The sequence below is a fragment of the Gorilla gorilla genome, chromosome 3, assembly GCF_029281585.2.
Source record: "Gorilla gorilla gorilla isolate KB3781 chromosome 3, NHGRI_mGorGor1-v2.1_pri, whole genome shotgun sequence".
In the NCBI taxonomy this organism is placed as follows: Eukaryota; Metazoa; Chordata; class Mammalia; order Primates; family Hominidae; genus Gorilla; species Gorilla gorilla.
The window spans coordinates 165790783-165818747 of NC_073227.2; the positions used below are offsets into that span (position 1 = coordinate 165790783).

General features: G+C 37.3%; 1 protein-coding gene across 2 annotated transcripts in view; it reads right to left on the bottom strand.

Annotated features, from left to right (window-relative positions):
• The window catches only part of ANAPC10 (anaphase promoting complex subunit 10), a 235321-nt gene that overhangs the window by 26331 nt on the left and 181025 nt on the right, over positions 1 to 27965 (bottom strand). The window contains exon 6 of one of the 2 annotated variants that reach the window (XR_008679331.2): positions 15349 to 15550. The exons of the other annotated variant lie outside the window; for it this stretch is intronic. The gene's annotated coding sequence lies outside the window, so the exon portion shown is untranslated. Of the gene's footprint in view, positions 1 to 15348; positions 15551 to 27965 lie in introns of those variants that run through there. 2 annotated transcript variants of the gene reach the window in all.

The window sequence follows — 27965 nt, forward strand, 5'->3', positions numbered from 1 at the left end:
AAATTGGAAATCATCATTCTCAGTAAACTATCGCAAGGACGAAAAACCAAACACCACATGTTCTCACTCATAGGTGGGAATTGAACATTGAGAACACATGGACACAGGAAGGGGAACATCACACTCTGGGGACTGTTGTGGGGTGGGGGGAGGGGGGAGGGATAGCATTAGGAGATATACCTAATGCTAAATGATGAGTTAATGGGTGCAGCACACCAGCATGGCACATGTATACATATGTAACTAACCTGCACATTGTGCACATGTACCCTAAAACTTAAAGTATAATAATAATAAAATTAAAAAAAAGAAATGTCAAATACTATATAACATTAGAAGAATAGCAGAATAGAATATTGTTGCTGCTGTGAATGAGTTAATTTTTAACTGCTTATTATAAGTACATAGAAAAGCTATTAAGTTTTGAATATTTGTTTTATAAGCAGCCACTTTACTGAGTGCTATAATTTGACCACAGTATTTTTTAGTTGATTTTCTTGGGTTTCAGTAATAGATAAACATATTACCTATAAATAATGATAATTTTGTCTTCTCCTGTCAGTTATATCTCCTTTGTTTTATTGTCTTATTACACAGGCTAGAATTTTCTGAATAATAAAAAAGAAAACAGCAGTGATAAAAAAATAAATAAATAAAATCTTCCTGGGCAAATGTTACAAAGGCTTCTTCTTCTGTGTGGAGAAAATGCTCCTTGATTGTACTCCAGTTCTTTTTCCTGGAAGTAGTTCTGCAGTCCATTTTTCTCTTGGCTATACCCTCTGGGAGGTCTTTCTTCTTTCATTATCCTCTTTGGCTACATCTAAAGAGGTCACTATGGAATATGCTTTCCTTTGTACCTGAGCATCTTACTTGCCTGCTTCCTGCCTATTGAGAACTGGGGACCCAACAGTTTGCTTTGTATTGAACAGTCAGGCACTCTCTCTCCCTCTCTTTGTCTCTCTCTGTTTTATAAGCACACCATGCACACACACACACACAAACACATACACACAGACATGCACATGTGCACACACCACTATTGGCTTTATATCTATTTGATTCCAGTTAGATCCATGTATGCTGTGGTTTGAATGTGTTCCCCAGTGTTCAGGTGTTGTAAACTTAATCCCAAATGGAACAGTGATGAGAAGCGGGGCCTTTAGGATATGCTTAGATAGTGAGGGCTCCTCCCTCATTAATGGATTAATGTGGGTTAGTTATCTTGGGTATAGGTTCCTACCAAAAGTTCAACTGCTTTCCAGTCTCTTTTGTGCTCTTTCATCCTTCAATCTTTCACCAAGGGATGACAGAGCAAGAAGGCCCTCACCAGATGCAGCTCCTTGATGCTGGACTTCCCAGCCTCCAGAACCCAATAAACTTCTATTGTTTACAAATTAGCCAGTTGGGAATTCTGCTATAGCAAAAAAAAAAAATGGACTAAGACAATGTGCCGAAAGCCATGAGTACAATTTTTGTCAAGATCCTCTCTCTAACAAGCTTATCAGTGTTTTATAGAATAGACATGCCCTCATCATCTCCTTTCCCTGAGCCATCTGTCCAGATGAAAGGATTTATTTTGGAGGGAGTGTCATCCTTTTAGAGATTTTAACTAATGATGTAGTAGCCACACCCCTCAACTGATTCTTTTTGAACATTGAGTTTTAGTTGGCCCCTGCTGCTCAGAGGATGTCTGAATTTTATCTTCTACTGTTAGATAAGAAAAATAGTTGCATGTTTTCAACCCTGGAAGTCTCAACATTTCCAAATTTTCCATTTCTTTTCTTTATCCTTGGTCAATTCTTTTCTGAGCTCATCTCTTCTTTATAGTTTCTTGTCAAATGCATCTAACAACAACCATGGTACTCTGGTGACATTCTGTTTTACGACATCTTAACCCAAATCTCAAGTATATTAATATATTATCTGCCTTCAAATTTTTGTGGACAGCAGTTATAACAAATGCTCACTACTCCACATCATAGATTGGCATTTTTGTCTGTCTTTAATTAAAGTTTCCTTGTTACACACTGGCCAGGAGCTAATGCTATACCTTTTAGGGGTTTTGCTATGCAGCATTCCACTCCTGGTTCCATGTTTTTCATATTAGGCAACTTTGCTGTAATAACAAATGATCCCCCAGTCTCTTTGGCTTATGAAATAAAGATTCATTTAGTATATGTGTTACATGTAGGCTGCAGGTAGGCTGTGACTCTACTCCACACAGCTTCTCATTCTCAGACCCAGGCTGGAGAAGCAGCCCCTGCTTGGAACATGTCATTCTCATGGTAGATGGAAAACAGTGTCATAGCCAAACATTTAATGGCATTTATTACATCTGCTCAAATATGATTGGTCAAACGAAGTCACATGGTCAAGTCCAATACCAAATGGGACAAGAAAGAATATTTCTCCATAGGAAGGAATTGCAATGGGTTAAAATGTACAATCTTGTCACAATGAAAGGGGAATAAAATAGAGAAATAATCAAGTTGACCGTTATGGTAAAGAATAGAATTACTTGAAGAATATGTGTTTCTCTCTTGATATGGACAAAGCAAGAGAATAAAATCCTGACTAAAACTTTTTGTTGTTGTTTGTTCATTCATTTATAATCATAGCTCCTAATAATTTTAATTTCTATTAGCAAGAAACTAGTTTTGTTATCTCCTGGGAACAGTGATGACCCCCATCTCTAGCTAGGTGCAGTTATTGTTTATACTGCCTTACATTTGTTCCTGATAAACATTGATAAGAAGGAAGAAAAATACTATATGTGTGATTTGCCTTTGCTCTCGGTTGCTTTGTTTTCACTCGTCTGCTCTAGTCATACCTGAATGTGTAATATCCCATGTAGAATAAAAGAAAAATTGTTCCTCATCAACTCTGCTCACTTCCTGTCCCTAAGAACACCAAGACAAGAAACACTGGGTGGCAATGGAAGGGTAGGACTGCAGATTCCAGCCTCCAGGGATATAAAACTATTGCTCCCTCTGGCAACTTAACTTTCTCCAACAGACTAGGCCAATTTTGAGAATAGCATGAAGATAGTAAGGCCACATCTATTCCAATAATAAAAGTACTCAAAGTATAAGAGTAATCTGCCTTACATATCAGTAAGTAAATGGCCAATTGCCCTCTTTGTCAGCCTTTTACTCCGGTCCAGTGTTGGGAGCAGAGACTCAATCTTACATCTTAAACAGGGCTTTTGCTAGCTTGTATGAGCCTTTGTTCCAAATAGAAAAAAGGTGTCCTGGCTGGGTGCCATGGCTCATGCCTGTAATCCCAGCACTTTGGGAGGCCAAGGTCGGCAGATCACTTGAGGACAGGAGCTCGAGACCAGCCTGGCCAACATGGCGAAACCCCACCTCTACTAAAAATACAAAAAGTTAGCCTGGCGTGGTGGCAGGTTCCTGTAATCCCAGCTACTCGGAAGGCTGAGGCAGGAGAATTGCTAGAACCCGGGAGGTGGAGATTGCAGTGAGCCGAGATCACACTACTGCACTCCAGCCTGGGAGACAGTGAGACTCTGTCTCAAAAAAAAAAAAAAAAGAAAAGAAAAGAAAAGAAAAATGGTGTCCCTTCTAGGTAGATGAATTAGAAAAAGCACCCTCACCACCATGCATAAATTGTTTTTAATCCACCCCCCCAACTTTGGTGAATTAGAAGATGCCCCCCATGGCCCCACCAAGCTAGAGCACATGGCTTAGATAAAGAAAGCAGCTTTATAGAAAGAAAAAATGCAACCTCCACTTCCAGCAAATACAGCCCTTAGCCAGGGTTTTGGTTTGGTAAATGCTGTGTGGCTTCGACTGCAGACCCCACTCACCCCTTGGACCAGGTGCCTTTGTTCAGTGCACAAAAGCACAATTATGGGTGACAGCCTTGCATTTGACATTAAGCATGGGATGCAAAAAATTCTCATGTAAAACGTGTCCAAATGTATATTTTCCCCCAATAAATTTCATTCTCAGCTTCTGCAGACCAGTGTTGAGTGGTTTAATTAAACTCCACACTGATGTGAGCCAGTCACTTGCGTCCATTCTCTATTGAAAAAGGAGCCTTAGGGAACTTAGTGGTCTGAGCACAATAAGACCTTTCTCTTCCATGTAGGCAATATGTCATGTTTAGTGCCCTCCAATGGAGTTATTTATATACTTCCTTAATGCAGAAACAAGCTGCTGGGCTCTGGCTTGGGGGTGTTTTCTTTCTCTCTCTTTCACCATCATTTTGCATTTTATTCTCCTTTCTGGTTCAATCCTCCACATTCAGATCCTTACCTTTTCCCGCCAATTGCCAGTAACAGTATACTTAAAAATGTTTGCAGGATTTTCTTCAGACACCTGCTGTCAACTACCACATGTAGGAGACTTATATAGTAAATGGCTCTCATTAGAAAGATTTGCCATATGCTATCATAAAGAAGCCATTCTTCAACTCTTGTGCTTCACACAACATTATGCCCAGCAGTTGCAAATTTCACAGCATTCACAAGTAGAGTTTTAACAACAACAAAAAAATGGTAAACAAACTAACATTATTTACTTTTGGGAGATGCCAATGTCAAAGCATTGCAGCAGCCTGAGCTATAATGTGGGTTTCAATTTTTCACATTTGTACAATATCCATTCTGGCAATGTGTGTGTGTGTTCAAAGTGAAAAAAGAGTGGCTGGTTACTTGGGTTCTTTTTAATAGACCTACTCACAGTAGAAGCAGTCATGAATAACGTACAACCACTCATCAGAAGCCATATGAAGTTCATAAAGTAGAAGATGAAAATAAATACACCAGTGTTTTTTTAAAAAAACTTGCTCAGCTCTAATATTTATCAGTGTCATTTGAAAGTTGATATTAACTAATAATTTTTTAAAGATGTTTTGAAAAAGAAATTTATCCACTTAACAGAGGAGAATCAATGTGGTTGGCCATTACAATGTAACCAAACTGAGTTTATAAAGCTTTAATAAGATGGTTTATAGATTTGCATTGCATTATGATCCTCCTGAGGATTCTAACATCAGCTAACCCAGTAATAAATGTACTCTAGATCTTGTCCTTTTCAACCTTAATTGGTAGGAAGATAAAAGAAAGATGTTTTAAACTGCAGCTAACAGAGATCTCAAATCAAACTAATCAGAATAATTTTAAAAAAGAAAGTATTTCACATAAGAGGTCTAGAAGTAGGGAGGGGTATAGGATTGGTTAGATCAGCAGCTAATGATGTTATCAGTTCTATATTTCCCTCCACTATTGTTGGCTTTATTCTCAGGCTGGTTACAAGATGACTTTGGGAATTCTAGAGCTCAGATCCTACTAAAATATAGATGACGGACTTTCTCTTCTGTGGCTCTCTTTTAGAAGCAAGCAAATGTGTTCTAGAAGCTCTCCCAGAAGCTTCCACATCTCTTTACTAAACCACCAGCAGCAAAAAAAAAAAAAAAAAAAGGCAGGGGGGTGGATTATCCTGTAATAAAGTAGACTCCCTGTTGGAGCTGGGCAGTTGCTAGTTACCCTTAGGCAGATGACTGCATGCTGTTAGAGGTATACTTTCACAAAATTGGGTTTCTGATAGATAAAAAGAAAGAGAAGGTGAAAGTTGAATGAGGACCAATATGATCCTCTCAGATAGCTAAATCTGCAAGTAGTTTAATAACTGTTAGTAAGTTTCTCTAAAATTAGTACTGAAATCCTGACTATAAAAACAAAAAGTTCTTCCTTCTCAAAGAAATTAACCAGTTTCTTCATTAGGTCTATTATTAAAACAAAACAAAACAAAACAAAAAACCTATACACTCTTAGGAATGCACTTACTGAGTCCATTCAAACTCAAAACTAACAAATTTCTCATTAACTATTTTTAAGTAGATTTTTGGCTTCTTTTAATTGCTGATACTACAGAGAAAGATAAGTGGATTCATGGTCAATATGAAGACTTCTTAACAGCGTAAAAAAAATGTGGATTTTCTCAAAAGATAAGAGAAACATTTTCAGCTTACTGTCATGTATTATTTTTTTCTGATGTTATAGCTACTAATTCACATTTTTGGATTCCATGTAAGTATTCTACATGTTTTTTATGTAGTCTAACACCTTATAGTCCTTGGACCAGCAGCATCAGTGTCATCTGGGAGCTTGTTAGAAATACAAAAATCTCAGGCCCACCCCAAACCTACAAAATATGAATTTTAACAAGATTCCCAGGAGATTCATTTGCACATTAAAGTTTGAGCAGCACTACTGTGAGATATATGTAGTCACTACCTTGTCTCCTGGTGCTGGAGGGATATATGCATAATATGAAATCTAGAAATGACCTACAGTGCATAACTCATGTTACTTTAGCTTGGAACTTGAAGAATTAAGTGAATATCATGGACTCAGAGAACAAAATTTCTGCTCATCTTTTATCACTGTTCCATTAATGCAAATATCAAGATTTCACTTAAACTCATTGACTTAGACATAAGGGATACCAGATCAGAATAATGTCTGATTCCTTCTTCTGATCTTGTTAAAGCAGCCTAGATATTTCCATATGGGTTTGCGGGTACACAGTGGGAAAACTAAAGATCAGAATTTGCTTGGAGACATTTAGACAAATGCTTGTATTATTTCTACCAAGTATGGACTCAGGGCGATATGGAGGCCAAAACATGGCTGTGCTCTGTAAATACCCATGCGAATTTTTTTAAGTGATAATAAAGCTAAAGTTACAGACTGAAATTTGTTCCTAAGTTTGATCATTTGGACAAGTACGGTATGTTCAGAGACTTATCTACCCCACATTTAGCATACTCCCCATCTTGGCATTTCTCTCATTTCCTCGAAAAGCCTTTTCTAGAGAAATTTCAGATCAGCAGCCAAAGAAAATTCAGCTCAATTTGCCCTGCTCCCCATGGAGCTCCCAATGACTGAAGGCTTTCATTCCCTTCTCTCCCACATTAATTCGGATGTGCATTAGTCACCATCTGTGTTTCCTCAGGCTTCATGATGAAAAAGTGGTCAATTTGCTGGGCCAGTCTACACTAAGTTAGTAGGCTGCTGCTTCATCTTCATAGGCAGTTGTTTTGCTTTATTTTGTTTGTTGTTGAAGTTTTTTGTTTTACTGCATACAATGAAAGTGAAATACAAAGATTTATAAAGTTATGGTAAAATCTACAAATGTATGATCTACAAATATGTAGTTCCCAGCACCTTAGCTCCCCATTTGCTATGTAACAACTCTTTGTCATTTGTCCTCCCACACCCATGGCTTTGCAGCATTTCCTCATTTTTCTCCTACATTCAGCCCTGCCCTCGCTGCTCTTCCTTGAACCAGTGACCTTGCCTCTTGCTTTATTGAGAGATACGTGGCTTGCAAGTGAAAAGTCTTTGCTCTGACCTTCCAATTCCAATTTCTACACACCCCTATCTTATCCTCATTTTCCCATTCTTGAGGGGGAATATCCCTTATGCAGTTCTAGACACATCCCTTTACCTTCACTCTTGATCCCATCTGTACTGTGTTGAAGGGCAGTCCCTAAAAAGATGGATTCACATTCTAATCTCTGGAACCTGAGAATGTTACTTTATTTGGAAAAAGGGTCTTTGCAAATATGATTAAGTTAAGGATCTTAAAATAAGATCATCCTGGATTATTCAGCTCGGCCCTAAGTTCAATAACAAGCGTCCTTATAGAGAAAGGCAAAGGAAAATTTGAAACAGAAGAGAACAGGACGAAAACACATAGAGAAAAAGATGATATGAAGATGAAGGCAAAGATTGGGGTGATCATACTACAAGTCAAAGGACTGCCAGCAACCACCAGAAGTTAGAAGAGGCAAGGAAGAGGTCTCACCATCAACCAGGCTCCAGAGAGAACATGGCCCTGCTGACACCTTGATTTCAGACTTCTGGCCTCCAGACTGTGAAAGAATAAATTGTTGTTGTTTTAAGGCACCAAGTTTTTGATAATTTGTTATGACAACCACAGGAAACTAATAAAACTTCCTTAGCAGAGGAAGATCTTGCTCTATCAATTCTTCCTTACAGTTCTTTCTCCTACATTTTCAGTTTCCCTGCTGCTTGTTTTCCCCTAGCAATACATTCTTGCAATTTTCTTCCATCATAAAACCTGTTGTTGTTTTTTAACTCAGTACCACTTTCTCTTTCCTTTCCAGGTAAGCATTTAAAAAAAATATCCTGCACGCTTAGCTCCCTGTCCATTAGCTTCCTCTCACATTCCAAACTGCTGCAATCGAACTTCTCTGCATACCACTCCACTGAAATGCTCTGGCAAATGTCACCTATGTTCTCAAAGTGCTAAAGCCAATGGACTCTTCAACTTTCATCTTATTTGACCTCATGGTTGCATTTGACAATACTGCAAACTCCCTTGAAATATTTCCTTCTCTTGAATTGTAAGATGTAACTCTCTCCTAATTCTCTTACCCCTTTAACCATTCCTTCTTGAACTCCTTCTGTTGCTCCTATTTTCCTAGTCATGAAAATATTCCTAATACTCAAGCTTCTTTCTATTCATGTCTTTTTTCTCTTTCATTTATGTGCTTTCTGAGTAACTTCCTCTTGTCCTACGGCTTTATGCCACATGTAGAGATGAAAATCTAATAGACTTCTTGATAAAAGCACATCTCTGGAGCTGTATGTACACATAGCCAACTGCTGAATGTATCTACCTTAATGCCCCATTAACACCTCAAATTTAATATTTCAAAATTAAACTCTAATTTCACCATCAAAATTGGCAAACATGGGAGCTATTGTTGGGAGGCAATTCTCTGTAGCATTTCTACCTATATATCTCAGATTATCTTTCAAGGATGTTAGTATAGCAAACAACCTTGGAAAATAGAGGTTGCAATGAAGTGAATGTTTGTGTCCCCCTGAAAATTTACATGTTGAAATCCTAACCCCCAATGTGATGATATTAGAAGATGGGGCTTTTGGGAGATAATTAGGTCATGAAAGTGAAACCATCACAAATGGGATTGGCACTTGTACAAAAAAGATCCCAGGAGCTCTCTCTTCCCCTTTCTGACATGTAAAAAACACAATGAGAAGTCAGCAGTCTGCAATTTGGCAAAGGGCCTTCACCAGAGAGAACCTGACCATAATGGCAACTGATCTCAGACTTACAGCCTCCAGAACTCTAAGAAATAAGTTTAGATTGTTTATAAGCCACCTAATCTATGGAATTTTGTTATAGCAGCCTGAACAGACTAAGACAGGTAGTGTCTTCCTCTGAGTCACGGGGCAAATATGTTTCCTGATTACAATAACGAAGATAATTTTTTCCTTCATGAGCAAAGGTTGGGCAGCTTTGCTAACAGACCCTTTAAAAGATTGAGGGTTCCTTTGTGCATGATTCCTCAGCTCTGAGATCACTGTAGGTCAGCATTCAGCTGGGTCTGCTCCACATTGTCCATGAGACTTGGGGAATAAGAGGAACCAGTACGAACATGAAGCTTGTACTGCCTGCTGTCCCAAGAGTAAGCAACTGTCTAAATCTGTTTTTGCTCACTGTTTCCTTATCAGCTGAATTTATGGAACTGTGACCAGCCAGCCTAGCAGCTGCAGTAGTCACTGCTGCTTAGAGACTGCTGGTCCACTTGACAGCTATATGCCTACACAAGGAAGGAAATGGGAAAATGGCCAAGATAGTGCATAAAAAATTTGACATTGAGTTAGTAGAGGCTGGAGATGGAAATGTTTGGGCCAAGTGGAAGACCGAGGACTTCAGCTGGTGGGTTGTCAAAAGCAGAGGTAGAAAACCCTAGATACCTCTTTAGGTACTTCAATCTAAAGAAGTCACCAGTTGTCTATCTCAAAATGCAGAGCAGAAATCTATCTGCCACATGTGAACTTCAGAGGTCTGACTCACATCCATCGGACACTGGCTTCCTGCTGCCCACAGTGGAGAAACTCATTGGCTAACAAGGCATGCCACTTGTATTGGGCATAAGAAAACACTATGGATTAATCAACAAATAAACAAAAATTATATTCCTTTAGTGTTCTACATCTCAGTTAAAGGTACTATTTACCATCCCCCAAGTCAAAAACTTGAGAATTATACTCTTCCCTTCCTTTTATCTTCTCTCCTAATCTACTCCATCATATTGGTGACTAAGTACTGACAATTCCATCTCTGTTACATATCTTCTTTAAGTCTCTTTATCACCATCCCACTTCTACAGCTTTACTTCAGGCTATCATCACTTTGCATCTGGACTCTTCCTATAGCCATCTAACCTATCTCTTTGTCTCAAGTCTTGCTTTCTTCAAATCTTTATCTGTTCTGCTGCTCAACTGATCACATTTGTCCCCTGCCTAGAACTCTTTTGGGTTTCCAGACTGCCTAAAGGTGAAGTACATACTGAAAAATGGCATATGAAACCTAAAACAATCTGGCAAATGCCCTTTCCTAGCTTCCTGGTAAACATCTTACTCAGTTTTCAGGATAGTTTTCATAGATGTGACCTCTTCTCTTAAGTTTTCTTGATACTCTTTGTCCCCCTATACTGGAATTCTAACTATATTTTGTACACAGTTCAATCAAAGCACTGGTATGCTCTATCATATTTGTGAGTTTACATATTTATTCCCTTTGTACTGGATTATTAAATAAGTGAAGAAATGATACCCCTTCTTTATTCCTAGCACCTTGCACAGTACAGAACACAGAGTAAGCACTAAAACAATGCTAGCTAAATATGTTAATGAATGGGTAGATGAAGAACATTAATATCGTCTGCTGCCTTAGAGTCATGTTGGTTGTACTGAAGTGGAACAGAAAAAAACATGGCATCAATTTTATATATGGTAATTAATTTAAAACATATTAAATGAAAATGAGCAAGGACTTATGAATCATAGTATAAATGTTGTATTAATATTTAAGGTAGAGTGTTTAAAGAAAGTTTGAACATGACTTGGACTACTTTGGGCTAAGACCCAGATTGCCACAGGGCAGACAAAATTAGTGTTCATGTTCTCTACCACTGAGGAGGTACTTTAGTGTAAAAGTTTCCAAAGTAATGTTAGAATATTGCATTTATTGTAAGTCATAATATGCAACTCACAATAGAGATATTATTAGCTGGGAAACAGAGTTTACGTAAGAGAGGTATAGAGCTGCTATGGTGTAACACTGGCGACCCCGCACAAATTCATATATTAAAAATTTAATACCGATATGATAGTATTAAGAGGTGGGGCCTTTGGAAAGTGATTAAGTCACGAGGGCCCTTATAAAAGAGGGCCAAGTGAGTTCATTTGCCCCCTTCCACAATGTGAGGATGCAAAAAGAAGTGGTGAGTGAGCCCTCACCAGACACCAAATCTTCTGGCACCTTGATCTTGGACTTCCCGTCCTCCAGAGCTGTAAGCAATAAATTTCTATTGTTTATAAATTACCTGGTCTAAGGTATTTTGTTATACTAGCCTGACTGGACTAAGACAATCACTTAAACCAACAATACAGGAAGGTCTGCATTTATACCCAAAATATATTCTTAGGTAATTATTTACATTAAAAAATTCAACATAGAATTCTTTTAAATATCAAATTCTCCTATGGCATTTAAAATACTGCTCAAATTATAAATATATGACCCTCCCTCAACTTTTCAGAAAGAAGAAAATTCTTACATCCTGGATTTCACATCAAGTTTAGTCCGTGACAACAATTTAGAGGGAAGATTTAAGCTTGCACTGCAGACTCCAGCTTTAGTCTGCACTCTTGCCTGTAATCTATAGATAATGTCATATAAACTAGGGAAGAAGTTGAACTCCAATGCTTCTGCGAATCTTTAGTTGAAATAGAGATTAAGTAATTTTTAGAAATAGTTGACCACATTTTCACAGCATAAAATACTTTTAAGCAAAGGTTTTCAAGGTTCATCTACTGCTGACATTTTTAAAGTTATTTTTGTTAAAGAAAGAAACTGTCAAAACAAGTTTATCTACAATAGGCCAACTATAGATTCTCTTCCAGTCTCTTAGAATTTATTTAGAGAAAAAATTTTGTGTGAGTGTATATATATACATATGTGTGTGTGTCAGTAATTATGTGTATCTAGCAGGTAACTTTGCTGCTTTATGACACTTCTTGAACCACTAGTAAATAACTAAGTGGCTCTAAGTGTTAGAAAATAAAAGCAATCCAAAAACAGAGGGTGGAGGCAGCTGAAACTTTGTAAGTTGCTCAAAAGACTATCTTGGGTCAATGCAAGAGGAAAATCTGAGAACATTTTCTTTAAAAGAAAAAAAAATAATAAAACAGAGCATGTAACTTCAGAGTTCAACTTGTGCTTAATCTCTTTGTGTGGGATTTTTTCATTCCAACATGTATCTCCCAGGACAGGCACAACAGCAATCCCTAAATCATGTTCATCCTCTGAGAATAGTATGTAATAAACATAGCCTTCCTTAAGGAGATATGTGGGTCAGGGTAAAACACTTTATCTCCCATCCTACAAATCCAAAATGTTTATACAGATAGTATCTAGTAAAAACAAATACTAATGGCCACTTTGCTGGGGAAAAGAAGGGATGCAGATGTAACAAAAGAACATGTGCCTTAGGAAATATGGAAGGGGCATGGATTCTCATAATCACTTGAGCATTGTATGAAGTTTATGTATACTTCATTTCTTTTTTTTAACACTGGGTCGTAGGTACCACCTCCTTGGCACACTATAACTACATCACTGAACCAGTTTCTGGTACTCACAGCTTTAAACATGAGCCCAGCAGACAGTCAAGTCCCTGTTAGAATAATGTCAGAAACTATTTTCATGACAAATATGGTATCTGAAGGATACCTTAGATTTCTATTCCTATTCCATTCTACATCTTTGGGTGACAAAATTTATAATCTGGCAGATGAATATGCTTTGAAAAAGCATATTCAAATATCTAGAACATCAATCTTTTGTATATTGCCTTACCCTCCTTTTTACCTTTTTATATGCATTTCAAGGTAACTTCAGAGCCAAGAAGGGAGACATTATTACTATTATGTTACACCTTAAAGAAAAGACAAAAAACAGATAGAAACCTCCCTTCTCAGCCACTCAGTATTTATAGCAGCCATTCTGAAGTCTTTTGGATACACTCTTCATGTGGTATGTATTCTAAACTGTAAGGAGCAAGTGCTGGAGAAAACAGTGAAGTGACCTGTTATTCTGTGAAAAGAAAAGAGGTATTTCTTTGGAACCACCGCTACACCTGCTATGCTTTACTGAAATTCAACCCCTACATTGCTCAATTACTGACACCTGGGAGCTGGCTAGCAAAAATATGGCTGGGCTGGGTGTGGGGAAAGTGTTCAAATGCATCCATCTTGGTTCCTGGGTAAATAACTTTTGCAAATGTCTATGGTTTTCTGGTATAACTGAATTCGGGTTTAACTATATGGTGAAAGGATCCAAACACTTGTGTTTTGATACACACATATACACCCAAAAAAATTTTTTTAAGATATTTGGCAAGGCATTTTGTTTTTAACATTTGTGAAATGCAGCCTAACAATGTTCTTACTGTAGTCCTGCCCAAAAGTGATCACTTTTCTGTACTTTTCCTATGACAAATTTATTTTCCCTATATGCTTTTGTTGGCTAGCAGCTTTGGCATGACCTGACTGACAATGAGCCAGAAGATCTGAGCCGGGGGAAAATGCATGGCTCTCAAGTCTTGGCACAGTGGTGGATAAGAGCAGAGCAAATGCCACGCATTCAAGCAGGGCCCTGTGTGCTGGCTCATCAGCTCAGCAAAGGACAACACAGAGAGCAGATGAAGATGATATACCCTACAACCTCAGAAATAGAAACTCAATTTTTTAAAATTGGTTTTTCAGTGTTAACTAAACAATTGCCAAAGCCTCGTTTAGCTTAGTAAGCTAAACAGTGGGTCATACGTTACAGGCTTTTGTTCATTGCTGCCCTATCTAGAACTTGAGAAAGACCCCCTCTCATGGCTTACCTTTTCCCTGTGAAGGAGAAAGGGAAACTGTCAGCTCAGAGTGAGGATGGAAGTGGCAAGGTTGAAAGAGGTCGTCCTAAACCATGAATTGTAAAGGTATTTTAACAGCAAATTCTTCAAAGAACATACATGTATCTGCAGTAGCAATCTGATTAGGGTATCAGCATTTGAAATTAATCTTTTTTTTTTTTTTTTTTTGAGACGGAGTCGCACTTTGTTCCCCAGGTTGGAGGGCAGTGGCGCAATCTCGGCTCACTGCAACCTCCGCTTCCGGGTTCACGCCATTCTCCTGCCTCAGCCTCCCGAGTAGCTGGGACTACAGGTACCAGCCACCACGCCCGGCTGATTTTTTTTGTATTTTTAGTAGAGACGGGGTTTCACCATGTTAGCCAGGATGGTCTCGATCTCCCTCCCGATCTCGTGATCCGCTGGCCTCGGCCTCCCAAAGTGCTGGGATTACAGGCGTGAGCCACCACGCCGGGCCCTGAAATTAATCTTTAATCTACTACTCTAGCACTTAATTTTAAGCAACATATGTAAGTCTTAAGTACTATGTACTGGGTGATATCAAGGTAGGTTAGCTTCTATCTAGAAAAGATAATCCAAAGATTTCCAGATTAATTGACAGAAGAACACATTGGCGAGCACACACACACACACAGGAAAGAAATTTTTTTTTTTTTTTTTTTTTTTGAGACAGAGTCTCCCTCTCTCGCCCAGGCTGGAGTGCAGTGGCGCGATCTTGGCTCACTGCAAGCTCCGCCTCCTGGGTTCACGCCATTCTCCTGCCTCAGACTCCCGAGCAGCTGGGACTGCAGGCGCTCGCCACCATGCCCGGCTAATTTTTTTTTGTATTTTTAGTAGAGACAGGGTTTCACCGTGTTAGCCAGGATGGTCTCCATCTCCTGACCTTGTGATCCGCCCGCCTCGGCCTCCCAAAGTGCTGGGATTACAGGCGTGAGCCACCGTGCCCAGCCCATGAAAGAAAATTTTTAACTCTCACTCTAACAAAAACTCATCTTCATCAGAATCTGAGTAGCTTCATTCAATAAGTGAATGGGTACGATATCTGGCATGTGATTAAGCCTACCACTAAACAAATAAGGCAATGATTTGTAAAACTTTTCTGTACCACAGAAAAGTTAAAGCTAAAAGCTAAAAGTTATTCCCAGGAAAACATACATACACATCAAATTTTACAAATAATTTCAGAGAGTTCACAGACCTCCATAAAATCTATTGCATCAGTTAGCCTTTGCTGTATAACAAACCACTGCAAATGTTATGGTTTAAAACAACACTAATTATCTCAAAATTTTAGGGATCAACAATTTAGGCTGAACCGAGCTGGGCAGCTCTGTGTTCCCTCATACATCTGTGGTGTGTTCCCTCATACATCCCTCATACATGTCTGTGTTCCCTCATACATCTGTGGTGAGCCATAGGTCAAGTAGTTAGATCTGCTTCTGGGTGTTGGCTCTCAGAGGCTAGAACATTTTGGCTCAGTTCCATGTGGTCTGTGATCTTCTAGCAAGTTGCCCAGGTTTATTATCATGGTGGAGGTAGGTGCCTGAAAGAGAACGGAAATACACAAAGCCTCTTGAGGACTAATACCAGAATTGGTACTACTGCCTAGTTCTTTTGACCAAAGCAAGTCACAAGGCCTGCCCACATTCGAGGAGCTGGGAAATAGACTCTATCTCTTATATAAGGTGTTATAAAATCATATTGCAAGGGACATTATTACAGGGAGGAATAAAAAATTAGGACCAATTTTTCAACCAATTTACCATACCTACTATGAACCTAGGTTAATTTTCTACAATAAAAATGAAGTAATATGATTTAAAAAATAAAGTTTATTTTTATAAACATGCAGGTACAGAAATTAATCATTGCTTGCATTTCAGAACATGTCCTTGTACTGTCACGTCCAGAACCAATAGAACACTGTGGGGAAATAAATATGCCCCACATAACTTAAAGTTCCCTTTTTGTTAGGACATCATGGATTGCACATATTTTTGGTGGAATGAATGTTAGTGATATTGATGGGTCAGCTGAAAAAAGTGACACAGGATATTATAAATGTCTATGTCAGTTTCTATACCCAACTCCGTTGAAGTGATACAGGACTTCAAGACTTTCCATGTGTCTCATTCCTTTGTGATCCTATAGTAAATAACACTAACATTTCCTACTAAACCAGAATCCTAGAAAGCAGCATTTTTACAAAAAATAAGAAAACTTCAGGACAACAGAAGTCTAAACAGGAAATATTCAATGTATAGTGTATCCTGGTGTGTAATGATTTACCCAGTGATTGCAATAGCATTATCAAAAGTCAGCTGTCAATAGATTTGAGTACCATCATGTTTTCCTTTTTGTGGAAAGAACAGAAAAAAAATAATTGACTGTAGAAATCTCAGTAAATAATTGGCAATCAGTGACTGAATTTAGGCAAAATGTATGTTCTTAATTTGGGTACATTTAGTTCACATCAGTTCTGACTTTGCCATTACCAAAGAGTATACATGTCTAGTTAGATTTTCTTTGATATCCTAATGCTGTAATTCTTCTTACATGCTTTTTGTTTTTAATTACAATAGAATGGGTGCAATGACTGAATCCACAGGGATGAATCCTCCACCTAACCCCAACTCCCTCTCTATAATCCTCCTTTAGTTTCCTACTGCTGCTATAACAAATTGTCACAAATTAGGTAGCTTAAAACAACACCGATTTATTATCTTATAGTTCTGGATGCCAGACATCTGAAATGAATCTCACTAAGCCAAAGTCAGTGTGTCAACAGGCTGCATTCCTTTCTGGAGGCTCTAAGGAGCCTCCATTTTCTTGCCTTTTTCAGCTCCTCCAGGCTGCCTGCATTTCATGTCCTCCCTCTTCTACTTTTAAGGACTCTTGTGATTACATTGCAACCACCCAGATAACCTCGAATAATTTCCCCATTTTAAAGTCAGATGATTGCAAACCTTAATTCTATCTTCTACCTTTGTCATGCAACAACATATTCACAGGTTCCAGGGATTAGGACAGGGACATCTTTGGGAGCCATAATTGTGCCTGCCACAAACCCAAGCCCATATCACCTCTTTTCTCAGCTTACCTTAAATATTGATGCCTAGTGGTATGAACCAATTCTTCCCAAAAGAGGCTTCGTAGTACATGTTTATATTAAGCAGAGGTTCTTTATGAAGACAAATGGCATCTTCCCAATGCAAACTCTAGAAACGTTAACTGTATTACCATTGAAATGTAAAAGAATGTATCATGGTTTTATCAGCCATAAGAAGGGCCACTTGAAAGAGTAGATTTCAGATATTTTTATATACTATGGATGAACTATACTCAGAGACAATTAAATGCATCATGCTTAATTATTGATAGGTTCCTTGTTTTATTACAGACCTTTTGCAAGTCTACTGCTTATTTTTACCACTTTATTTGCAAAATATTTGATAATAATTGCTTCTTATTTTGAGGTAGGGATCAATGTCATGAGTTAATTTTTTTAAACTAAAGGTAAGCAAGATTAGTCTTTGTTCTCAACTTAAAACAAACTAGTAAAAAAATGATTCTGCCCATTTACAAACAGATATGAGACTTACTTAAATCCTGTTATTTAATTCTTTATACTCCCAGAGAACAAGCATGGTCTAATTCAGTGTATAATGAAATATGACAGGCTGAAGGCGGGAGTTCTAAAGCCAGAGAAAAAGAATAATCAACTAGAAAATACTAAATGAGGAAAGAAATGAGACCTGGGAAGAAAGGAGAGAGCAGCTATTGCAATACAATGGGAGAGAACATTAATTTCCTTGGGGATTAAACAGTGGTTAAATAGTAGCTGCCTTCCTTTTTACTTGATATGACTTAATTTAAAATATTGATATAAAATGTACAATGTTATATTTGAAAGCATAAGGAAATATGAGAATAAATAAATGCTGACTTGGAAGTTGGATTATTATATGAGGCAGCAGCTCTTTTGCTATGTATTCCATTTATAAAAACTATCTTTGTCTCCATTAAGAAATATTCACTCAAAAAATGATGTGGATGTGTAGATATTCCCATTACCAGTAGAAATTTGGGAGGAAGAAATAAATAGTCAAGAGCTACTTATTAGCTTACTATTTATATAGTTAATGAACACTAACTATATTCAGATAAATCTTGGTGTATTAGTCAGGGTTCCCTAGAGGGACAGAACTAATAGGATATAGATATATAGATATATATGCAAACAGGAGTTTATTAAGTATTAACTTACATGATCACAAGGTCCCACAATAGGCTGTCTGCAAGCTTGAGAAGCAAGAAGAGCCAGTCCAATCCCCAAAACTGAAGACATTGGAGTCTGATATTTGAGGGCAAGAAGCATTCAACACGGGAGAAAGATGTAGGATGGGAGGCTAGGCCAGTCTCGCCTTCTCACGTTTTTCTACCCACTTTATATTTGCTGGAAGCTGATTAGATTGTGCCCACCAGAATAAGTGTAGGTCTGCCTTCCCCAGCCCACTGACTCAAACGTTAATCTCCTTTGACAACACCCTCACAGAGACACCAAGGATCAAGACTTTGCATCCTTCAAACCAACCAAGTTGAAACTCAGTATTAACCATCACAAATCCACCCGTTGTCAGTTTGAACCCATACACATCTCCTTAGATTATAATTTTCAAATAAAGACAATAATGAGGTCATAATTATGTCTTACATAATACAAGTATCCTTCGTACAACCGGAAATGCACCAATCCCCAACCCAAATACTATTACATAAAGTCAACAATACTTAAATGCTGACATGAAGTCAGTAAATCTTATGTCACATGATAAAGGAAAAGGAAATTAAATGAAGATATTTTCTTAGTACAAGTGTATACACGCACAAACAAGTTTTTAACAAAAGAAGGGGGAAATACTCATGACAGTTACAGTCCTCGTTTCTGCAGCTGGTCACGTAATCGTAGCTGGTATTGATGACTACCTTCTACTACCCATTCTGTACTCCCTTTGCCTTCAGCAAGCACCTCAGCAGGTCGTGGTTTTTCTCCTGGTGGAGTGACCCAAACCTTCATTCCTGAAGGGTCTCGACCATTTGTAGACCTGCCTGGATTGGGCTATTATAGTTTCCCATTGATCTTAATCACAGGGCATGGTAATACTAAGAGATGCCCTAATGGATCTCCTGTGTTCCACGCATACTCTTCCTTACCTGAGTTATGGAGTAGTAGACTGATTTCTGGATCATTCTCAGCAAACTCCATTTTCACAGAACAGCAGAGACTACACATTGCTGTCCTGTGTAATTCAAGAATGGTTCTACTTAATCACTAACAAGCAACCAGTGTGACTGTGAGAAGAAGACATTTTGAGAGACGGAATTAATTTGCTTCTACAAAAGAGATAGGGGTAAGTAGAAAAGTAATCTCTCCTAATTTCAATAAGGTTTTTTCAGTATCTCACAAAACAATGTTAAAGACATTTAGAAAAGCAGGTCTTGGGACAAGCTGATTTGGAAGGATTAACCATAGATCATACCACATTTTAAGTCTTTACCAGTATTCAGAATAAAGCAATTAAAATATGAAGTTTATTACATATGTATATTAAGGATCTGCTTGTGTTCTGTAAGACATAATAAATTCCAAATGACTTTGATAAAATAGCTACATTTTCTATAAAATGAGATTAAAATGGAGAGCAAAAATATGTACATTTAGAAACCAAAATAAATAATTCAAATGTTTCTCTTGTGAAACAACTGGGAACTAAGTGGCAAGACTACATTTGACCAGAAGCTGAATGATTTCGCAACATAATACCCTAACTTGGTGGTTTTCAATCAAGGGTTATTTTGGCCCACAGGGCATATTTGGCAGTGTCTGGAGACATTTTTGATAGTCACAATTGGGAGGATGCTATCAGCATCTACCGGATAGAAGACAGAGATATTGCTGCATATCCCACACACAGCAAAGGCTACTCACAACAAAGAATTATCTTGTTCAAAGTTTCAACTGTGCTGAGATTGAGAAAAAAATTAACAAATCGTGTGATACAGGAATGTATTAAAATAAATAATATTAGCATCTAAAGTTTCCCTTCAACCACATTCTGTCCCAGATCTTTATTAGAATATTATGTTCCATTTTAGGGTATTACCCTTCAGAATGTACAGATTTAAATGATTGTAAATAGACTATTATGATTGTCCATGTCTTGGTCTTCTGCTTATACAGTAAGAATTACTGTATTATTGCTCTGTCTCTCACTTATTTAGAAGACCTGAAAATAATTCATGCCTTTTTTGAAGGTAGGTTCTGTGTCTTGGGTATCTAAGATACCTGGATTTTTTTAGTGCCTCACAAATACACTGTCTGATAAACAGGTTAAAAAAGAAAGCTGAATAAAGATTAAGTTGAATGTTTTAGAGAATTAAGTCAGTTTTCAATTATGTGTTAAAAGAAAATCTCTAAAAGTTAAAACACATAGAAAAATATCCAATGTACCAAAAATACAAATACCACAAAACTCTAAATGAATGAGCCAAAACTCTTACATTACCAACATCAAACTATCCCAAAGGCTGAAAATGTTTTAATAATATGCATCTTATAGCTAGAAATATGGTAAAAAATAAAGAATGAAGAATTTCAAAGCAAAATAAACAAACCTTCACGTCACTTGAAGTAGACAACAGTTAGAAAGGGGAAAAGGTGCTGGAAATGAAGTTAGAAGTAATCATTTTAAAGAGTGGGAATGACAAGCAAGTTTTTGTGGTGAGAAGAGTTTGTTTTCATGAGACCACATTGAACAAAATGACACAGTGGAACCATTTTGTGTGGTCCTGTTCATATTTCCATTGGATAGACACTGTACTGATTCTACCATATGCTTTGCAGCCAAATATGACAAAATGTAACCTTAAGCAAAAATATATATAAAATATTGTTTGTTATTTAAATTTTAAAACAAGTATTATATTCAGAACAAGAACCACACAGCAGTTAAGTATTATAAAACATACTCTATGTATGAGCATAGCTTCAGTCTAAACATTTTTTAAATGTTCTTTGATGAGAAGATTTAATTTAAAATATCTTTTAATTTATTAACCTGCTGTATTTCACAAATGCAATAAATTCTACTTTGATAATGTATTATCTGATAACTAAAAGTGCATAATTTGTATTATTTTAAGGTAATGTGACCTGGAAATGGGGAAAATGTGGGAAATCCTCAGAAAAGACTTTTTATCTAATAGCTAGTAGTTTCAACCTCTTTACCAACAAAATCTCTTCCCAATAAAATACCAATACAAAATCAAGGATCTTCTTAGAGTTTCCTTCCCCAGAATGTAAGGAGAAGCAAAACCCAACTGCATCAACTCTTGAATAATTAGGGATTAACCATGGTCAGCATGTTTCCAAATCAATGCCTTTCTCAAATCTGGAAAATTATCTGCCATTGTTTCTTCAAATATGGCAACTGCTATTCCTCTCTAGTCCTCCCCATGCTATCCTGGAACTCCTCGAAACAAATGTTAGACTTCTTCATTTTACTTTCCATGTTTTTTTAACCCTTCCTTTCTATTTTATTTTTTTTCCTCTGTGCTACACTCATTTTATCTCCCCAGACCTTCCATCTCATTAATTCTTTCTTTGGCTGTGTCTGACATACAGCTTAACTTATTGTATTAGCCAGGGCTCTCCAGAGAAACAGAACCAACAGGAGATAGATAGATATCGATACAGAGATTTATTCTAGAAATTGGCTCACGCAATGATGGAGGCTCGTGATCTGATATCTTCAAGCTGGGACACCAGAAAAGCCAGCAGTGTAAGTCAGTTGAGGTTTACTAGCCTGAGAATTGGTATCAGAGCTGATGGTGTAAGTAACATTCCAAATCCAAAGGCCTAAAAACCAAGAGTGCCAATGCCCTACAGCAGGAGAAGATGGATGTCCCCACTCAAAGATCAAATTTTCCCTTCCTCCACTTTTTTGTTCTATTTGGAGCCTCAATGGATTAGATGATGCTCACCCAAACTGATAAAGGTTATCTTTACTCAGTCTACTGATTCAAATGCTAATCTCTTCTGGGAACAGCTTCACAGACATACCCAGAAATAATCTTTTACTAGCTATTTGAGTAGCCCTTAACCCAGTCAATATGACACATAAAATTAAACATCACACCTATCCACTGAGCTCTGTATCTCCAATGATTATATGTTGCATTTCTAAAAGTTCTCCAGTTATTTCCCAAATCTAACTTTTCTTTTTTGATAGAAAAGTTGGCTTTATTTTTTATTCCTTCTTTCATGTCCTTATTTATTTTAAAATATTAGTTGATGATTTTTGTTTACCATTTAAATCATGAAAACAAAATTCCAGCTAATTAAGTGGATCATGCTGATATGGGACATTGCCTCCTCACTTCAAACAGATAACTACGCAGAATAAAACAGTACAAAGAAAATTAAATTGCTGAGTTATAAATTAAGAGAAATTTGCAGGTGCTACAAATAACGGGGGAACATGAAGAGTGGTGTTATGAGTCAAATTGTATCCCTACGAAACTCACACATTGAAGTCTTAACCCTCAGTGCCTCAGAATGTGGCCTGATTTGGAAATAGGTCTATTACAATGTAATTAGTAGTTAGGATAAGGTCATCATGGAGTAAGGTGAGACCCTACTTCAATAGGACTGGTATCCTTTTAAGAGGGGGAAATTTGGACAAAGGCGCACACATGTAGGAGAATACCATGTGAAGATGAAGGCAGAGATTATGCTTCCACACACCATGGAACACCAGAGATTACTAATAAAGGACCAGAAGCTACGGGGAAGGCATGGAAAAGATTATTCCTCATAGCCCACATAATAAACCAGTTTTACCAATAGCTTGATCTCAGGCTTCTAACCTCTAGAATTGTGAGACAATAAATTTTTTGTTTTTTAAGCCACCTAGTCTGTGGCACTTTGTTATGGCAACACTAGCAAACTAATACAAATGGTAAACTAAGAGGCCGAAGCCATTGGGCTCATTGGATAATCAGGACCAGTGATTAGTCTTACAGGCTGGGAGCTAGGGCTTTAAGGCTGGGAAAGAAAATAATTCAAAGATAGAACTTGTGCCCCCAGGATGGTAAAAACTGAGCTAGGAGCCTAGAAGTCCTTTTTCATAAGTAAAAACGGACTAGAGAAATTCTACTTACTGAGCTAAGGAAATTTTTTAAAAGTTTATCTTCTGAGAGGCTTAAGCGAAAAAAAAAAGTTATCTTGGACAACTAGAATTCCAATTTTTTTTTCTTTGCCACATGAGATTATTTTATTTAAAAACTCAAAGGAGGCAGAGTGTGGAGTGGTATCTGTCCACTCTCAGGCACGAACCTGTGTGCACACATCCTCCAATGTCCTGCATGGCCTCTTACATCAAGAGTTGGCTCAGACTCTGGCTGTGGCTCCATCAGAAAATGCAAGGCACAGGCCATAAGCTAGGAAGGGAGCCTTGCAGCTTGGACCTGAGCACAGAAAGACATGCATGGTGGCTCGTACTCATATTGGAAGGCAGAACCATCACAATGCCTCTTTGGGGGTTTCCAGACAGTGCAGGGCTCCTGGACTCCCTTGGTAGCTCCAGTTCTTGGAGAAAGCCACTGATTCTTGCTGGGCAACTCTAGCTCCTTGAACTCCAGGATATGTTCCTGGGACCTGGTCACAAGGGCCTGATGTGGACTGGGGACATGGCCAAGGGGCGAGAGGCTGGGGCTATAGCTCTGGAGTGGGGAGTTGGGTGTATGGCTAAGGTGTGGAGCTGGGGTGCAGGGGACCAGGGGCTGAGCAGATGGCTGGTAGGGGCAGAGAGCTGCTCCCCTGCCCGAGTCTTTGCTAATGCATAACAAAGGTGACCATTGCTCCAGTTCCCAGTAATTTTCTCATCTCCATCTGAGACCACCTCAGCCTGGACTTCATTGTCCATATCACTATCAGCATTTTGGTTACTGCAATTTGACAAGTCTCTAGGAAGTTCTTAACTTTCCCTCATCTTCCTGTCTTCTGTGACCTCCAAACTATTCCAGCCTTTGCCTGTTACCCAGTTCCAAAGCTGCTTGCACATTTTCAGGTGTCTTAATAGCAATGTCCCAATTCCTGGTACCAATTTTCTGTACTAGTCTATTCTTACACTGCTATAAAGAACTACCCGAGACTGGGTAATTTATATAGAAAAGAGGTTTAATTGGTTCATAATTCCACAGGCTGTACAGGAAGCATGGCTGGGGAGGTCTCAGGAAACTTGCAGTCATGGTGGAAGAGGAAGAAGGCACACCTTCACATGGCCAGAGCAAGAGGAAGAGAGAGCAGGTGATGGTGCTACACACTTTTAAACAACCAGGTCTCATGAGAACTCACTCACTATCATGAGAACAACAATGGGGAAATCTGCCCCCATGATCCAATCACCTCCCACCAGGCCCCTTCTCCAACACTGGGGATTACAATTCGACATGAGATTTGGGTGGAGACACAATCCAAACCATGTCACTTACACTACCTTTTTATTTTTTTATTCACCATGATTTTTAAAAATTATTTTTCCCCTTCATATATGTGGATGTATACATAATTTCTATTATTTAAGTTGTGGAATGGAAGATTTTTCACCCTAAAGTAATAAGATCATTTAAGAGAGAGTTTGAGATAAGCATGTATATTTAAAATGTTCAGATGGATAAAGGAAAAAATAGAAACTATAAGAATAGGACAGCATGACAAAGGGATAGATGTTTTATACAGAATAAAATCAAAATTCTAAAAGTTAAAATATAATTGTTATAATTAAAAACTCAACACAGGTTAAATAATAGGAGAGATATGATTGAAGATAGAATTTAAAAACTTGACCTAATGAGAAGAAATTGCCCAACAGAGAAATAAAGATGTATAAAATAGAAAAAAAAGTTAAGAGACAGAGAAAAGGATAAGAGAGCCAATAAATAAATAGTAAGTGTCACAGGAGATGATATATGCGAAATAACATCCAGAGGGATAATGACTAAGAATTTTCCAGAGATGGCTAAATATAGGAATATTTAAATGAATTCTGAGAAGATTTTTTAAAATCTACGCGTGTACATATACTAGCAATTAAAGAAAATCCAATTCAAAGAGAAAACCTCAGAAGCACTGGCGGATTGGAAGTAAAAAGTCTGATTACCTAAAGAGATACAGCAATTAGACTCACAGTAGACATCTTAAAAGTAATAATGGAACCACAAGATGGGAGAATAATACTTTTGAAATAATGACAAAAAACTTTAACTGCTAGTCTAGAACTGTATATCAAACTAAACTATCATTCAAAGACAAAAGTAAAATAAATATCTTTTTAGATTAATAATGACTAAGGGAGTTTACCAGTGACAGACCCTTAAAAAAGGAACTTTGGAAGATGTACTTCAGGAAGTAGGAAAATTGTCTCTGAAGGACCGCTTAAAATGAAAGAAGAAATAATGAGCAAAAAGAAGATTAATTTTTAAAACATTATCTAAAAGAATAATAACATATAAGGCATTTAATATAGAGAGTAAAAAAACTAGCAACAATAATACGTAAGATAAAAGGGAGAATCAGACCAGGAATTCTTTCTTGTGAGGAAACTAAAGATGCCTATTAACTTTAAATTAACAAATTAAACATAAATATATTTTTGAAACTTCAAGGTAACTATTTAAATAATAGAAATTATGTGTACTTCCAAATATGTGAAAGGAAAAGATAATTAAAAATGATGGTGAATAAACAAATAAAAAGGTATTATAAGTAATTCCAAATATATCATAAATTTGCATAAATGTGAATAGATTAAATTCATTGATTACAATACAAGAGAATATTATATAAAAACTAAAAATAAAACCAGCTGTCTGCTATTCACAACAGATGCCTTTCAAACAAAATTATGCAAAAAAAAAAATGAAGGGTTGGAAAACTACTAAATACCAGGCAATAGTAATAAATGGGAAATTCATTCTTAAATTATTGATGTTTTATTGATGCTCATTTCCTCTTGTTTAGTCCTCGATGGCCACAGAGAGCATAGAGGTCATATTTGAAAGAGAACAAATTGCAATAATCACTGTTCCATATATTGAGGTCAGATTTTTGACATCTGAGAGGTGTTAACACAAATGTTAAGGTATTAAATTTCTCCCTCCAACCTCCCTAACTCTGCATCTCAAGTTCTCCATCTTCCACATGATTCTTGATAAATTCTCCAGCCTATATTGACTTTATCTTCTCTGATCCCTTATAGCCCTTATTGTCTACATTATTTGTTTTAACAATGAACTATATGTTGTTTTACAATGTTTACTACCAGCTAGAGTTTAAATCCCAAAGTGCTTATCACAGAGGCACAACAGCACATGGCATGTAATTCATAAATACATGCTGAATTGAACTACAGGATGAAAACTTTTCTACCTGAAATTCAGTGGTATTCACAATGAATTCTCAATAAATTCTGAAAAATGTAATAATATAAATACTAAGAAAATTTACCTTCAAAAACATCATAAAGTAACAAAACAGATTTTAAAAATCTTTATACTCTTACTTTTTGTTTCTTAGAAGCCTTATTATGAAAAATAATTGCCACTTTGGTGAAATTATTTTTATTTTTATTTTTCTTAATTTTTATGAGTACATAATATGTTTATACATTTATGAGATACATGAGATATCTTGGTACAAGCATACAATGTATAATAATCTCATCAGGATAAATGGGGTATTCATCACTTCAAGCATTTATCATTTCTTTATGTTGCAAGTATTCCAATTATATTTTTTCAGTTATTTTATAATGTACAATAAATAATCATTGACTGTAATCACCCTGTTGTGCTATCAAATACTAGATCTTATTCATTCTGTCTAATGACATTTTTGTACCCATTACCCATCCCCACCTTTCCCTGACCCCACTACCCCTCCCAGCCTCCAGTAACCATCATTCTACTTTCTATATCCATGGGTTCAATTGTTTTACTTGTTAGCTCCCACAAATGAATGAGAACATGTGAAGTTTGTCTTTCTGTGCCTGGCTTATTTAACTTAACATAATAATCTTCAATTCCATCCAGTTATTGCAAATGACAGGATCTCTTTCTTTTTTTGTGGCTAAATAGTACTCCATTGTGTATATATACCACATGCTTTTTTATCCATTCATCTGTTGATGGACACTGAGGTACCTTCCAAATCTTGACAGGTGCAGATACATCTTCGATATACTGATTTCCTTTCTTTTGGCTGTATACCTAAGCAGTGGGATTGCTGGATCATATGGTAGTTCTATTTTTGGCTTTTTGAGGAACCACCATACTGTTCTCCATGGTAGCTATACTAATTTACATTCCCACCAACAGTGTTTAAGGGTTCCCTTCTCTCCACATCCTCACCAGCATTCCATATTGCCTGTCTTTAGGATAGAAGCCACTTTAACTGGAGTGAGATGATAGCTCATTGTAATTTTGACTTGCATTTCTCTGATGATCAATTATGTTGAGCACATTTTCATGTACCTGTCTGCCATATGTATGTCATCTATTAAGAAATACCTATTCAGATCTGTAGCCCATTTTTAACTGGATTATTGGAATGTTTCCTATTGAGTTGCTTGAGCACCTTATATATTCTGGTTATTAATCCCCTGTCAGATAGATAGTTTGTAAATATTTTTTCCCATTCTGTGGGTTGTCTCTTCACTTTGTTGATTGCTTCCTTTGCTGTGCAGGAGCTTTTTAACTTGTTGTGGTTCCTTTGGTCCATTTTTGATTTCGTCGTCTGTGCTTTTGGGGTATTACTCAAGGAATCTTTGCCCAGATCAATTGCCTGGAGAGTTTTCTAAATGTTTTCTATCAGTAGTTTAAAAGTTTTAGGCCTCGGA